The 15580-nt window shown below is 44.8% G+C and overlaps 1 long non-coding RNA gene across 2 annotated transcripts in view; it reads right to left on the bottom strand.

Annotated features, from left to right (window-relative positions):
• The window catches only part of LOC308471234, a 61230-nt gene extending 47753 nt beyond the window's left edge, over window positions 1–13477 (bottom strand). For both annotated transcript variants that reach the window (XR_013982823.1, XR_013982824.1), the window contains exon 1: window positions 12585–13477. This is a non-coding gene — a long non-coding RNA (uncharacterized lncRNA). The remainder of the gene's footprint in view (window positions 1–12584) is intronic.
• Window positions 13478–15580: the final 2103 nt, after the last annotated feature.

The raw sequence follows: 15580 nt of genomic DNA, 5'->3' as shown, positions 1-15580 counted from the left end.
TGTAGCATGGCTAACTACTGATGTCCCTGACAGCTATTTCAGTTTGGGACTTGGTCAGTGAGCTTAACAAGCAGAGAGCTCATAAGCTGCAGAGAAAGAGACTTAAGAGGAGACAACTCAAGTATATGTGTGAGCCAACTTTGGAATCTGATCCTTTACTTCAGGATGTGACACTCACTCCTTGTTGTGTTGGCGATGTTTAAACCTCTAGGACAAAAGCTCACGCGGAAGAGGGGCTAGCTTCAGACACAAAGGCAGAACCTCTTCAGTCCAAACTGTGCAGGTGAGGGTCACGTAGTGCCAGAGTCTGATGTGCTTGGAAATGATTGATGATCTGGTTTGGGCGGTCATAAACAACAATCATTTATTTCTTCTCTTGTTCTCAGGCCTCGAGGCTGTGCAGATAACCTCAAAACTTGAGATTCAAACTCATGTACCTGTTTGAACCTGCGCAGACAGAACCCAGAACTTTTGTTCCTTAATTAAGTGCCGAGACAAAAATGGGATGCTCAAACGAATCACCCTTTTTCTCTGTTAGGGCCTTTGGCAACACTAATTTTGTGGTTTGGGGATCTGGTGTGATACTTTTTTTTTGCATGAATTTTTCAACATTGATCCTCAGAGGCAGCAGTTTGGATAGGGCCTCTCAGTGCAAACTGAAGGCTGGAGAAGTGGCGTCTGTCTGTCTGTCTGTCTGTCTGTCTCTCTCTCTCTCTGTGTGTATGTGTGTGTGTGTGTGTGAAGACACAACCTTACTCTGCTGAATGTGTGCTGTGGAGATTATATGGGGAAAGTGTATGGAATAGTTTCAGAGCCCTTTGTCTAACAGACACATTGACCTTTCTCTTCAGACATGTATAACAAAAGGACCCCTCCTCTCCCCAGGGGCCCTTGAAGCATCCTTTCTCATAAGCTTGGACTGCAGATGAAAAGGTATTTGCATGGAACACAAAAGCTTCCAGTCCTATTTCACCTACAGGGCAAGAATCAATAGCAATGGACTTCCCTTAGTCAGGTAATAACTGCCTCCACCCTTTCTGGCTGAACTTAAAAGGGCGGTCCTTAAAGACAATAAAAGAACTGGTGAGGGAGCCAATAAGAAATGAGGGGAAATGGTGAGAGCAATATATTCCTTTTCAGAACTAATCAGTTCAGTTCAGTTCAGCTCAACCAAAAAGGTTAGCTTTACTAAACCAGAAACTCAATCCATTCCAGCACAGCTGCTGCAGAGCTGGAACAATTCTTACCTAAGAATTTACTTACTCAATTTGAAACACGCCATCCACCCAAATTTTGCCCTCTCCATCATAACCTGCTCCCAAATCAAGCTAATTTAACTACTTGTAAGCCATCTCAACGTACGCTACCTTGGCCAAAAACCTAACTTGAATTAATTTAGTGTATTTTGAAGGCAAACGGGGCCAAATTTCCCAAGTTTTCTGAATTAGTGGAGCTCACAGCCAAATTCAAGTCAACTGACCCCTAACCATTAGGTCCAGTCGTGACCAACTCTGGGGTTGCGGCGCTCATCTCACTTTATTGGCCGAGGGAGCCGGTGTACAGCTTCCGGGTCATGTGGCCAGCATGACTAAGCTGCTTCTGGCGAACCAGAGCAGCACACGGAAACACCGTTTACCTTCCCGCCGGAGCGGTACCTATTTATCTACTTGCACTTTGACGTGCTTTTGAACTGCTAGGTGGGCAGGAGCAGGGACCAAGCAACGGGAGCTCACCCCGTCACGGGGATTCGAACCGCCGACCTTCTGGTCAGCAAGTCCTAGGCTCTGTGGTTTAACCCACAGCGCCACCCGCGTCCCCAAGTCAACTGAAGCAACTCCCAAATAATAGTTCACCTCAGCCAAACTAAGCTAACCAGTGAAACCTTTTTGACAGGATGAACTAAGCTTGAGTTTTGGACGAAGTTCGAGCAAAGATAAGGTCTAGCTGCCTTCACCAAACTGGTGCCCTTCAGATATTTTGGACCATGGCTGCTTACACACTATGCAGTTAAAGAACACTGCAAACAGATGACTTCCTCCAAAGACGCATGGGATGTGTAGCTTGTTAAGCGTTCTGGGAGATCTTTGAGAGTTTCAAGAAGCATACAGGTGAGCTCCAGTCAACATTGTGTATTTAGACTTTCAAAAAACTTTCAGAAAAGAGATGGTGTCAGCAAAAGATGTCTGGTTTCTGGAATCATAGTTTAAAGCTTCCTTAACACCGGACTATTGGCAGGAGATGGGCAGCACCTCACCAGGATTAGATGTGTTTGGCTGAAGGATTATGAACATTAGTGCATTGCAGGGTAGGGCTGAGGTGCTCACCTGACCTCTGGTCACCTGCATTGATGATGGAGGGCCAAGGCAGTGGTGACAACAGCATGGAGCAGACCTGCCAGCAGAGCCATTTCAGCACTCCTGCTGGTAAGTTTGCACCAGGCTGACCTTGCCACTGACTCACTCCTCCCCATGTCCATTCCAGTATGCCAGCCCATCACCAGATGTCAGGTGAGCACCTACCCTAGCCCACCCCAATGTCTGCTATTGATAATCAACCTAGGCTGGATCTAGATACCACAAAAATAGTTTCAGGAAAATGCATGGTAACCCTCATAATGGGTTACACTTGGGTGTAAGATAGAACTCTACAGCACCATCTGGTGCCACAGTGTTATAACACATTTAAAACGCCTTTTCTTTACTAATGTAGCTGAGTCCCTAATCAAAAGGGCTGTGAACTAAATCCTGTGATGGCCCAAAGGTAAATATGAAAGTAAGCACAAAAGGAAGGGACTTGGATGCTGCAGGAGAAACTGGGGGTGTTGTGCTGTTATCTAGCAAACTGCAAAATAACATACCAGAGGAGACATTGGATCAGACCAGCCACGTTTTCCAGTGTTTATATACTAATATGCAGAGTATACGAAACAAACAAGATGAGCTTGAACTCCTAGTACAGGAAGATAAACATGACTTGATAAGATTGGAATGTAGCAACTGAAGGATATAACTTGTTTAAAATCAAGAGATACAACAAAAAAAATAGAGTGGCTGGAAGCATTTTATTTTTTTTTAATCTACACCTTCACAGACATTAAGGAGAGCAAATATGGTACCATAGCCCCATGGAGAGCATTTGAGTAAAAATGAATAGAGGAAAAAACGAAAAAACAGCATTGTGGTCAACCCAGGCAAGGGTGCGGATAATAACTTTTCTGAAATAAATTATAGATGTTTCAGAGAAGCAACAATTAGTAGGGATGGGGGCTTCAGCTACCCTGATATCTGTTGGCAGACCAATCTTGCCAGGCATGGAATCTCCAGTGAATTCCTGACATGCCTTGCTGAAAACTTCTTCTTTCAGAGCAAGGCAGAAGAAGGAATGAGGGGACTGGTTACCCTCGACTTGTTCTTTACCAATAGGGAAGCAAGGCAGAGTCAAGCCATCCATTTAGAACACATCCAATGCACATTTAACAGCACGTTACTTCCCGCAAAGAGTCCAGGGAACTGTAGTTTGTTGAGGGTGCTGGGATTGTAGCTCTGTGGGGGATGGGACGCTACAGTTCTCGGAATTCTTTGGGGGGAGCAATGTGCTTCCAAATTCTTGATCCTGTGGAAAGCCGAAGGTGAGCATAGTCAAATGTGTGTTGTGAATTTCAGGAAAGCTGAGATTTTAATAAATTCAGAGAAATGCTACGTGGGATGGATGCCATGTCTAGATATATTGATGTGGAAAGGAGCCCCAAATGGGTGGGAGTTTTCTTAAAGGAGATACCAGAAGCACAAACAATCCCCCAAGAGTGAGGAAGCATCTCAAAATGCCAGAGAGTGGCTGCATGAAAAGCTTTGTGAGGAGTTGAAAATAAAAGAAAGGCACATGTCAGAAATGGAAGGAAGCCATGGCTGGTGGACACTAGGATGAATACAGATGAGGAGCCCAGGTTGGTAGAAAAGCTAAAGCTCAGAAAAAGCTGGTGAGGGATGCCAAGAGCAAAGAAATAGCTTGTTCAGCTCCAAAGAAGAGGAAGGAAATGGTAGGCCTGCTGTTCAGTAAGGATGAGGAAATACCAACAGGCAGCATCAAGAAGACTGGACTGCTCAGCTCCTCTTTGACTCCATCTTCTCCCAACAGGCGAAGGGCCATAGCTCTGTGGGAAAGTATCTGCCTTGCATGCAGAAGGTCTCAGGTTCATTTCCTAAGAGTTATGAATGCCCCCTGTCTGAAATTGAACTGAACACTGAGATCCAGCGCCAAGGGCCTTCTGGCAGTTCCCTCACTGCAAGAAGTGAAGCTACAGGGAACCAGGCAGAGAGCCTTCTCGGTAGTGGCACCATCTCTGTGGAACGCCCTCCCGTCAGATGTCAAGGAGACGACTAACTATATAGCCTTTTGAAGACATCTGAAGGCAGCCCTGTATAGGGAAGTTTTTTAAAAAATGTGTAGTGTTTTATTATGTTTTTATATATGTTGGAAGCCGCCCAGAGTGGCTGGAGAAATCCAATCAGATAGGTGGGGTATTATTATTATTATTATTATTATTATTATTATTATTGACAGCTGCTGAAAATCAGTGTAGACAATACTGAGCAAGATGAGACCTATGATTTGACAAAGCCCTCCCAAAGAATCCTGGGATGTAGCTTGCTAAAGGTGCTGGGAATTATAGCTCTGTGATGGGTAAACTATAGTTCCAAGATTTTAGGATGTATGTGGAGAATTTATTTTAAATGTATGGTATGGACATACAGTGGTACCTCTGGTTACATACTTAATTCGTTCTGGAGGTCCGTTCTTAACCTGAAACTGTTCTTAACCTGAGGCACCGCTTTAGCTAATGGGGCCTCCCACTGCCGCCGCGCAATTTCTGTTCTCATCTTGAAGCAAAGTTCTTAACCTGAGGTACTACTTCTGGGTTAGCGGAGTCTGTAACCTGAAGCGTATGTAACCTGAAGCATATGTAACCCGAGGTACCACTGTAGTCTTAGTTCCTCACCACGGAGAGGCCTGAAGTACAAGGACTTCCAGGAAACCTAAATTCAGAAAAGAAGGCAGGGGGAGATTGGCTTTAATGCTCACTTCTGGGCCTCTTGGCATTTCCAAGTCCCCCAGGCCACAAGGGGCAGATGCTTTGCCTGCAAACTGCGCAGCCTAGCAAACAAGGCATTTCACATTCTGATAGGGGGTGAGGGAATGAATAAAGAAAAGCAAGTTGGGGGTTGGATAAAAAGGCAAGCTACAACTGTAATACTGGGCCAGTTATTGCCAGCAATAAATATTTTCGATTTCTTCCAGAATGTATCTGTCCACGGATGGTAATTACGTTTCACAGGCTCTCCCACACGTTTTGCTCCAAGGCCTGCGTCTTTAAGCCCCCACCCCACCCCAATACCCAGCTGCGGATTTTATTGCCAGAGGTCAGGGTGTTCTGCCCTGTTTTATTCCTTGTTTGTTTGAAATTATGACGTTGCCTCCGCAGCCCTATCTCCACCCGCTTCCCCCAACTGGGTGGCAGAGTGTGAAGGGCCATTCTTGCGTGAGCAGACATTTCTGTGGATATTCCTCACATCCCTTCCATAAAGGGCTTGCTTATTGAGCTCATAAAAAAAGAAGACACAGTGAAACCTCTGGAGCATTTCTTAAGGGTTGCATTAAACCTCTGAACAGCACTCGGTCCAGACACCGGCCTGTGGGGCAGATAGGGTAGCTTCGTACCTCTCCCATGAGCGACGTTTGTGAGAGACAAGAACTCTTTGCAAGGGCCTTTTTCTGTGTACAGTGGTACCTCGGGTTACGGACGCTTCAGGTTACAGACTCCGCTAACCCAGAAATAGTACCTCGGGTTAAGAACTTTACCTCAGGATGAGAACAGAAATCACGCGGCAGCGGGAGGCCCCATTAGCTAAAGTGGTACCGCAGGCTAAGAACATGTTCAGGTTAAGAACGGACCTCCAGAACAAATTAAGTTCTTAACCAGAGGTACCACTGTAGTTTGAGAAGGAGGAGTCTTAACTGCAGGGGTCTTCGGAGTATCTTAAAGTCAAAAAAGGAGATGGATGGCACAGCTGGCAAGAAGAATCTGAAAGGGACAATATATGACTGGTCTGGTACATGGATTTGTCGCTTACCCTGAAAGGGGAGGGCTACTACAGTAATTGAATACAGGGGACCAATGAAACCTGTGTGCAGTTAAGGTACTTGCTTTGCTCCTGACTCTTGGCACATACCCTCCAAGTGTCCCTATTTTCCAGGGACAGTCCCAGATTTACAGAAGTCAACCCGGTTTCTGGTTTCATCTCGGAATGTCCCGCTTTTCCTTAGGATGCCCCTATTTTCATCAAAGAAATGTCGGAGGGTATGGAATTGTGTGACCCTTGAGCCAAGAAGATAAGGAACTATACAACCTTCGGATGACATCTGAAGGCAGCCCTGTCTAGGAGAAGTTTTTTAATGTTTAATGTTTTATTATGTTTTTATATGTGTTGGAAGCCACCCAGAGTGGCTGGGGCAACCCAGTCAGATGGGCGGGGCATAAATAACAAAATTATTGTTGTTATTATTATGGAATAGGATGTCCCTATTTTCATCAGAGAAATGTTGGAGGGCATAAACCTGGGCCCCGTCGTTTTACAAAGGCAGCCCTCCTCTAGGAAGCAGCAGGCCTGCAGGATGCCAAGTGTAGAGAATGCCAGATTTCCTGAGGACATCAATGGGGCTGAAAATTAAATGTTCCCTTAAAAAGGCGAAGAAGCTGGAACCCTGCATAATAAGGCTTACTCTGAACGACAAAGATCTCCTGCATCCGGGCATGTAACCAGGACAATTAAACAAGACAATGGGAACCTGACTGCACCATACTGCTTTGGACCCACACCGTCAACAGGGACAAATATGCTTGCCCAGATGGACAGCTACACAAAGGGATGTCTAGCTGAGCCCACAAAGTGGTTGAAAGATTGCTTGGACTCTGGAAAGTCTTCTTAGGGCTGGTTCGCAGATGAGCATATATCACCTGATATCTCATCATTCAGTGACTTTCAGATGACCGAGTAACTGACTCTATTTAAATAGGTGATGTCAGACAGCATGAAAGCACTCTGGCTGTGATGTTTGATCTGAGATGGCTGCTTCGCATTCGTAGGTCATCACTTGATTTTGCCGCTATCGAGTGATGAATAAGCATGTGTAAGCTCATCCTGAGAGGAAGGCAGTTTTGGGAAGACTGTGTTTGTGTCACTCTTGGATCACAAATTTCCCCGCTCTGGAGAGGAGTCTGGGATCTGCTGCTTCTCATGTATTGATCCTTAACCTGAAGCATTATACAGTCATACCTCGGTTTTCGAACGTCTCTGTTGACAAACATTTCGGTTTTCGAATGCTGTAAACCCGGAAGTAAATGCTTCGGTTTTCAAATGCGCCTCAAAAGTCGAACATGAAAAGCGGCTTCCGTATTGAGTTTTCCATTTTGAGGCTTACGTACTGAGTCTTCAATTTGCGAATGTTTCGGAACTTGAACTGTCTTCTGGAATGGATTAAGTTCGAAAACAAAGGTACCACTGTATAGAAGAATTCTGCAAAACCCCATAAGCTCACAAGAAGAGCCCTGCAGCTGGATCAGACCCAAGGCCGACCTGGTCCTGTTTCGCACAGTAGCCAACCATATGCCTCCAAGAAGCTCATGAGAAAAACATGAGTGCCAGAGCATTCTCCAATTGTGTTCTGATGTGCTGGCATCTGGGTACATGCTGCCTCTTGTCCTATAGGTAACATATAGGCATCATGGCTAAGCAGCCCTTGATAGCTCAGTTGGTTAGAGTGTGGTATGGATAACACCAAGGTTGCAAGTTCGATCCCCATAAGGGACATCTTGCATTGCAGGTGGTTGGACTCAAAGATCTTCAGGGTCCCTTCCAACCCTACGATTCAGCTTTATCTTCCATCAACTTGCCTAATTCCCCTTTAAAGAAATGTTTATTGGGGTTTTCAATTAAGTGTTAACAGAGCAGATAATGTAAGAAAACAATATCATAAACGTGCACATAAACTGAAACATAAATTAACACAAACATTTGTTTTGTGGGTGGCAAGATGGAAGAAAACAAAAGCAAACTTTCTGAGTTTCTTGTCCATGGTCTTGCTTCGGAGCTTCAGAGGCGCCGATACATCTCCTTGCCAAGGGCACAAGTGAGTCTAGGTATGCCTCTGCAAAAATGTACAAATATGGAACTGAAGCCTAGATGCACACTTTTCATCCGAGAGAAGGGACAGGTGCAGGATTCTGGATTCAAACCACCAGTCCATTTCGGAGGGCATGTTGTAGCAATTGGTTTCCCACCAGGTTTTTCAGGAATGCCAGAGATTCCATCAAGAAACTTCGTCTGGGTCTAACTCCTTCTGTTTTATAGGGGCTGGTGAGTGGATGGAAACGTGAGCAAAGTCCCACCTGGAATTAGACAGAGAAAGTGAACAGGAAAGAAGATGTGGTGGAAAAGGTGAAATCTGACCTAGCCTTTCAACAAGGATCCTAAGGAACCATCCTCAGGGACCTCAGAGACAAGGCTCCCCAAAGCACCCGAGATGCGGGCATAATTGCTCTTAACATTAACTTGAAAACTGGATAAACAGTATAATCTCATAATAGGCAGAGGCTCATTTATCACATTTTTTCTCTCCTGCTGACAGGAATTCTCTAGGGTAGCTTCCGATGGATTAAAATAATTGAAAGCTTTTAAATATTAGGTAGCATCGTGGCTTCTTCAACACCTCCACTGGCTGGGAAGGTGAGGCAGAGCCTCTGGAGGCATTAGTAGAAGAGAAAATTAAGGATATTTGAATAACTGATGGAACCATCCAGCCAATCTCATGCTATCCAGTTCTAAGCATTTCCAGGACTCCTAGCTAGAAGGATACTCCCTCTTTTGGTATCCTATACAGTTTCTCCTTGGGCCTCCTCCTTCCCTTTGAGCATCTCTCTTCCTGGACCTAGCAATCCATTCAAGTTACCTCTTCTTTCATTCAGTCTCTAGTGTTCTGTAATTGCACTGCGTACCCCATGAAAGTACTGTCATTCCATTCCTTACCTGTCCTGCAACTAAACTAAACAGCAAAGAGAAGGAGGTAAAAGATGAAACGCGATCTAGTTCTTGTTTTTGTAGGAGATGAACTGATTTCTCCTGCCTTCACCACTGATGCTCTAGGCTCAGCCAAGCATTTTGAAAGTCCAGGAAGAATGGAATCAAAGATCAGCCGATAGTCTAGTCAAAAACTTTATTGCCACCTGTTGCAAATGGCAAAATGGACACTCAGGTCCTGCCACTGACAGTAGCGTCACAGAGAAAGTCAGCTCATGTGGAGTCACTTAATGACTCAGAATGCATGAAGACATATTTAATAACAGCAGTGAGGCCACTGTGGAATCATAATCACAGCATTAAGGGCACATGTACAGCCTTCTTCCACAGATCAAGCTGGGGGGAAACCGATTCATCTGTTTTTTAGCAGGAACTGGCTGTACTGAGCATGGATTGGCTGGATGTTGTGTCAATCACATGGCCACTCCCCCTTTTCAGAGACGGCTGTGTACAGAGCTGATTTTATATATTTTGTTGAAATAATTTTTGCCAAAGTTCTTAGCCAAAAAAGGCTTCCAAATCAGCTCAAAATTAGGGGTGTATGAGGAAATAACAACCACAACCCAGGGCTTTTCTTGTATTTTCTTATTAGCTTTCCAAGTCAACCCATCAGCCATTATCCCAGTCCTCAGCATCTCTGCCCCACTTGCTACTTCTCAAACCTAGCAAACCTGATATTGGATATTTATTGGTTGCTCTGCCCTTCTCCTTTGCATATTCTGGGTTTCATGGAGTGCAAAAGAGCCACACCAAAAACGGTCTGGGCCAATCTAGCCTATGTGCCCATAAATACATGCAGCCTACCTGCAACTGGGGTTCTTTCTGCATATGAGATGTCTGGAATATCTGGGATGGAGCAGGAAGGATGCTGTGTGGGGCAATGAGTCATTCACTCAGTGTTCTGGAAAAGGTTGAGGCCAATAGTTATGATATCTTTGACCAAGGTTTTGAGGGCAGCCTTTGTAGGTATGACACCATCTCATGACATCATCTCTATTAGTAATGCCTACTCCTGTTTGCCCACAAATTTGTGCCCACCCCCAAGTGCAGCTCCTTTATTTGTTTACTGGTGCTGTCACACAATTAGAAAAAAAATCAAAACTGATTAAGTGCATGAGTGCCGGTTGACTGATTGATTAAATGTGCATGCATTTACATATGGGGGAGGGGAACCGCTCTAATCTTCTAATACTGTTTACCGTGCTTCTAAAAATAATGTTAACATTTTAAATATGCTACCCAATTCATTGGAGGGTATCCTTTTTAGAGCTTACAATATTGCAATCGGTTAAATATTGTACCTGGTTGTTTATGTTTTTGGTTTATATTCCACTCTGTGACAGTGGCTTATTTATTTATTTACTATTGAGGATCACACTCTCTAGGAAGGTGGACTGCAGACCAGATGTGGTCAGAGCCAAAGTCAAAATTGGGTGAAGCCACCCCTTACTCTCTCTCTTTATTTCCATTCCATTGGCTGCCGAGAGAGAGGGAGAGGGAGGCAGAGAGATTACTATTGCCAGAGGTCTAAACTTACACAAATAAAGGCATCTTCCCCACTTATGCAGGGTAAGTGTTCCTGGGTACTGCATGTATACATGAAATTGTGTGTAGTGGGGAATAGCATCTAAAAAGCCTGTAAACACCCTCTAAACCTCTGGAAACCCTTTTTAAAAAACCCACAGTTTGAATTGATTTATTTAATTACTTCCCGGTGCCACACGCATACACGGTCGTGCATGAAGAGTAGGTGGGTCCCTACGAGGCAAGACACAGTGATAACAGCAAGAGCTTTTATTGAACTAACAGAACTTGACAACAGGGGCAAAGCAACTGCTTATATATATTTCTGAAGGCCTGGGCCACTCCCACTCCCAACATGATTGGCTGTCTTAACTTCTAAGCTGCGAATCATAACTCAGAGTTTAAGGGCCAATGGCAGAGGCCCAAATCCTGAAATGTTCTGTGATTGGATATCAGAACACAGGGGCTCAGAATCCTGAGTCCAGACTCAAGCTCAGGCAAACACAGACCACTGAATACATAACAGTGCACATGTTGAACACACTTTACACCAGAGGTGCCTCAGTTGTGGCGCTCCAGAGGTGGTTGATCTCCCAAACCCTCACCCCCAGCTTGCCTGACCATCCAGCAGGGATGATGATAATTGTAGTCAGTGTTGTTGTTTTTTTCTGGGGGGTGCAGGGATACACATACCCCTAAACATTTTGTGAATCTTCGTACTTTTGTCCATTTACTGTATTTATCTTTCCTGATTTGAACTATAAAATGGTGATTTTTTTTTTGAGTCAAAATGAGAGTACCCCTAAACATTTTTTTAAAGAAAAAAAGCACTGGTTGTAGTTGAAGGTGGACAACAAATTAAACACCTGTGGTTTCCACAAATTCCCCCCTCCCTCTCCCACACACACCCCAACCCAGCAGCACAAAATGGCTGCCCTCCACTCCCTCAACAACGGCGATTTGCACAAATTTTTCAGATGGGCATCGATAAAACTAATAACAATGATGTGCTTTCCCTTCCCTTTTAAGCATCGTCATCACCCTACTTAGCATGAATAAAACACTTCTGAGTTTTTTAAGTACAGTGGTACCTCCGGTTAAGTACTTAATTCGTTCTGGAGGTCTGTTCTTAACCTGAAACTGTTCTTAACCTGAAGCACCACTTTAGCTAATGGGGCCTTCTGCTGCTGCCGCGCTGCCGGAGCACGATTTCTGTTCTCATACTGAAGCAAAGTTCTTAACCCGAGGTACTATTTCTGGGTTAGCGGAGTCTGTAACCTGAAGCATATGTAACCCGAGGTACCACTGTATTTTGCAGGTGTTATCTTGGTAGCTTCTGACAGTGTCCTATAAGGCAAGGCAGTGGTGTTATTATTTTCATCAAAATAATGAAGATGCAGGGCAGAGGCTGAGAGCAATCAACCTGCCCCAAAAGGCCAGATAAAGAGTTGGTGGATGAGAGGCAGGGAATTTGCCCGTGCCTATCACTTTCTCATTCTTCCAATCTTCAGTTCTCCACAACTCTGCAGCGTTTTTTTAAAAGATCCTCACAAAAATTCATCATTTTGGTACCAATTTCTTCTAATAAACACGTTTGTATGCAGTTTGGACTAATGTACACATTTTCGCAAGCAATTTCCTTGAATACAACGCATCTTTGTATGTCAATCTCAAAAATATATTCATTTTTTTCTGTGAACTTTCCCCTGATTTACGCATTTTTGTAAAGCTTGGTTGTAGACAAGTGCCAATTCCAAAGGATGACTGTACTTTGGTTCTCGTGCTGTTACAGAAAGTGCAGATTTGACTGGTTCGCCTTTAAATGTGAACTGAATAAAATTTCTCCTCCATCCCTCCTGGGAACCTCCCAAGTCCTGCTCTTAGTGACTATCCATTCTACACAAAGCCCAAGTGCAGCCCGACTCTTACCTGGAGCTCTTTGTTCTGCAAGGAGTCCTTTCTGTAGCACACTTGCTGTATGACGGCAGAAATGTAAGTCCGTATTGTCTGCACTAATTGGCAGTGGCTCTATAGCCCTTAAGCCAAAAGGTCTCTTCTTAGCCCTACCTGGAGATGCCAGGGATTGAACCTGCATACAATGCAGACACTGCCACTGAGCTGCAGCCTTTCCCCATTCAGCTCTGGACTGAAGGAGTCGATCTGTGGCTTGCTGGCTGGCTGATGCATTCAGCCCCAAAGGTCAGGGCCTGGCCTTGATGACCTGTGCTTTTGTCTTGCTCTGCGATTCTCATAGCCTCTCCTGTTCCGACATGTGGAAGATGCCTTGGGCCTTAGCTGGATCACACGCCCTTCCCCAATGAGCCAGCCGGCTCTGCCAAACAATGTGTTTCCAATCGCCTGCTCCCGAACCTCGCCGAAATCCAAACCACGTGGCATCTGCTCACCTGCAACTAATCAGCCCCGAGCTACTGAATAAATGTCTCCCACGCCTCAGCCGGTGCCACACTCCTGTGTGCGCAACCCTGCTCCAGTGGTGGCTCACTACTCCTTCCTCACTCAGTTCATTTGTGCCCAATGCCAAACATGGGCAGCTGCATTAAGGTATGGAGTGGGTCCCACGGTTGGGTTTAGCAGAGGCCTCTCTGGAAGCCAGATCTGGGAAGGAAGCCTCACTGGAAACACGGCTACCTCCCAAGTAAAGCAGCCTGCAAATGTTACAGGCATTCTGCAAAGCGGCCAACCATCCAGTATTTTGCAATCTGACAGATGAAACTGTGTTATGTAAAGAAATGAAAGTCTGAAGTCTTCAAAGGCAGTGAACTCCAGAGGCTAGGTAGGCTCCAACCCTAATATATCATATTCTAACCTGATTCTGCCCACTAACCTCACCTCTCCAAAGGGGTGCATGCAAATAATAATAATAATAATAATAATAATAATAGTTGTTTTATTTGTACCCCACCCATCTGACTGGCTTGCCCCAGCCACTATAGGTATAAGGTAAAGGTAAAGGACCCCTGATGGTTAAGTCCAGTCAAAGGCGACTATGGGGTTGCGGCGCTCATCTCGCTTTCAGGTCGAGGCAGCCGGCGTTTGTCCACAGACAGCTTTCCGGGTCAGGTGGCCAGCATGACTAAACTTCTGGCGCAACAGGACACTGTGACGGAAACCAGAGCGCACGGAAATGCCGTTTACCTTCCCGCCACAGTGGTACCTATTCATCTCCTTGCACTTGCGTGCTTTCGAACTGATAGGTTGGCAGGCGCTGGGACACAGCAACAGGAGCTCACTCCGTGACAGGGATTCGAACTGGCAACAGTGCCGGATTTATGTATAGGCTAAGTAGGCTGAAGCCTAGGGCTTCTAAATCTAGGGGGCCTCACCAGCCCTAATACTCCCTAGCGGCCAGTCTCCCCTCTCCCAAAATTGCAAACCCAAGACTTCATGCGAGGGCAGGACAACTGGGGCCCAGCAACTATTAGACTCAGGGCTAGCCAGTGGGGCCCAATTTGAAGCAGTGGGGCGCAACTTGAATTTTTTTTTGGTAGGGCCCCAGTTTATAGCCAAAGTCTGCAAAATCTTATAGATATAAATAAAGTCCATCTAGATTGCCCTGGTGCAGGGGCCCCCTTAGGAGTGGCCCACAGATCCATCCTGGCCGTGGGGCACATCGGCATCAATGCGACATAACAAATAAAGGCTTTATATCAGGGACGGCACAAAATCCGAAATGGCAGCAATTGTGTTTCACTCCCCCAAACCAGATTATTGTGCATGTATAGTTGACCACAAACATGCACCCAATCCTTACTTGTGTCAGTGTATATAACTCATATGTATGTATATATCCTGTTTGTACACCCACTAATCTCATGCATATACATTATCACACAGTATCCCATCTCTCTCTGCCTCCATTCCTGAGACTGAAACAAGAGAATACCTTTTTACTCTAATAATCCCACAAACACCCCCTAGAAGAAGAGTTGAGCCAAAAGGAAAAGGCTTCTGCTGATTTCAGTCTGGGCATAACTACAAACATAACTTCCAACCAACAGAATGGAAATTGAAACTAAATTAAAGCAACTGCTTTGCATCAAGAGCCATTTCAAAATTACTATGTATGCACAGGGAGGGAACATCCCCATATTTCCCAATGCCAACAAGAGATATTTCTTGTGACATAACACAAGCAACATGCCATTGTGAGAGTGTTAGAGGCAGTTTTACTAGTTCAACGTACTATTTTCATGTGGAAACAAGCTCTTCTTTTTAAAAAAGGGTTGTGTGAGTTTTCAGCATGATGTGGAGCTGCCTGTAGAGGGCACCTATTGGCTAGCACTTGTGTCATCACAACGCCATTCCCCCTATTTCCAAAACAGTTTTGCAATTCTTTTAAAAATAGTTTGTAACTGTTTTAGAAACGGTTTGCAGTTCTTTTAGAAATAGAATGTATCTATTCATGAAACATTCTTTCTTAACCTTTTAAAAAAGGCAATGATTAACTCATAACACACACACCCCGGACGTCAATTCTGCCTTCAGTTCCATCATCAATTGCTGGTGATGTCCGGGAAAATCCAGACGTTTGGCAGCCCTACATACAGGTGATACATTAAATATTTTTTAAAGGTTAGACAGTCCACCTGAAGCAAGACTGATGGCTGAACCAGTGTCTGACTCACTGGTGTCTGGCATGTAAACTGAATAACTAAGCTCACATTGCAGGTGAAGAATCTGCTGTGGCTTCTCTATTTATATTACATCTATCTTCACCCTAACAGAGTGGAAGACAGGAATGGTACTTGCAGTATAGAATACAGGCATTCTTGTGCCCCCTCTGATTCGGCTTGGTTGTTGTTGTTGTTGTTGTTGTTGTTGTTAAACAAACTAACTAACTTTCGAATACCCACAAATACCTGTCTGGCCAGATGTGACAGTGAGACGTAGGTATACCATAAAAA

The sequence above is a fragment of the Podarcis pityusensis genome (assembly GCF_964106645.2).
Source record: "Podarcis pityusensis genome assembly, chromosome: 2".
NCBI classification, from domain to species: Eukaryota; Metazoa; Chordata; class Lepidosauria; order Squamata; family Lacertidae; genus Podarcis; species Podarcis pityusensis.
The sequence above is the reverse complement of the archived record's forward strand: the minus strand, read 5'-3'. Positions and strand labels throughout refer to the sequence as shown.